Source organism: Talpa occidentalis, unplaced genomic scaffold (genome assembly GCF_014898055.3).
Source record: "Talpa occidentalis isolate TD23 unplaced genomic scaffold, MPIMG_talOcc4v2.1 talOcc4.3, whole genome shotgun sequence".
NCBI lineage: Eukaryota > Metazoa > Chordata > Mammalia > Eulipotyphla > Talpidae > Talpa > Talpa occidentalis.
This window is the reverse complement of record NW_023603184.1, coordinates 41,439,936-41,441,145: the sequence shown is the minus strand read 5'-3', so window position 1 is coordinate 41,441,145 and position 1,210 is coordinate 41,439,936. Positions and strand designations below refer to the sequence as shown.

Genomic DNA, 1,210 nt, shown 5'->3' with positions numbered 1-1,210 from the left:
GGTAGGAGGCTGCAGGATGGGCTTCCTGGAGGAGGTGACATCTGAGTTTCATGCTTTTTTTCTATGAGGAGTATTTTCTTGTCTTGGCAGCATAGCTTTCACCAATCCTGGAAAACAGGCAGTTGAGGGAGAGTAAACTGACCCCTAAAGCACTTTAGTTTTGTTCATTGGAGACTTGGGCAATTCAGATTTCCCTGTGGGAGTCTGATGTGGGTGATTTTGCCTGATGTCATATATATTACCCTGGAAAGACACATCACAAAGTAATACAAAATCCTTTGGTGTAAAAATTATAGGGTTTAACAAAAAAATGTTAGAGGCAGATCATTTCAATCCTACAGGTCTCTATAAGCAAAACACAGCACCAATTCTAGTAAAACAGCAGCAGGGCTAAGCCACTGCCAGCACCAGCAACATCAGTCACTTCATCCCCCAGCCTTAAGTCTGAGGTTTTGTAACTTCCTCCCACGTGTAGGACTTTTATGGGGTTTGCCTCTAACAGAGATTGGATTCATCAAGTGAAAAATCCGATCTAAGGTTTAGACTTCTTCAAAAACTAAACACGTGAAATGATGACAATCATCTTTTGGAACTGACCCAGAAGTGAAGAAAACACTCATTTTCTGGTCACTTGATTATTTGGACATCATTCATGTACCAAATGGAATACATGGTGTGAAGTAGAATTGATGGTTTGTGTGGGATCGGTAAATAAGTATCCTACTTTTCTTGGGGAAAAAAATAACTAAACACTTTTTTTTTTTAATAAAGAGGAAGTGTCTCCACAGCTTCTTCATCTGGATTCTGCTTCTGCAGAGAACCCAGCACAGTGGAAAGGATAGTGGTTCTTGAAGCCACTAAAATGGTGATGGCTTGCACCAGAGAAATGTGCTCCTGCAGGAGTCTCAGCATTTTTGTAAGGTCTTCACAAAATGCTACATCTTCCTCTTTCATTGTGAGAAAGTTGCTTCCAGTTACCTCAAAACATGAACTTGCCAGAAAAGATTGCATATGAGCCTATACGACCTTGCACAAGACGGCCACCGTGCCCCCATTTGTTTCATTCGGGTGCTGGCTATTGCTGTGAAAGCAACACATTTCAGCAGGACACACTGTTTGAGTCTTCATTGGGAGGGAAATGTAAACTTCTTCAACAAGTTTTCACAGAACCGCTGGCCTTGCCTTTCTTACAGGTGATGGTCAGAGCCCA

The 1,210-nt window shown here is 41.9% G+C and overlaps 1 non-coding gene across 1 annotated transcript; it reads left to right on the top strand.

The window, feature by feature from the left end:
* The first annotated feature begins 562 nt into the window (after positions 1–562).
* LOC119256468 (small nucleolar RNA SNORD2) lies at positions 563–633 on the top strand. The gene has a single exon (XR_005127798.1). It is a non-coding gene; the product is annotated as a small nucleolar RNA SNORD2 (small nucleolar RNA).
* The last annotated feature ends 577 nt before the right edge of the window (positions 634–1,210 follow it).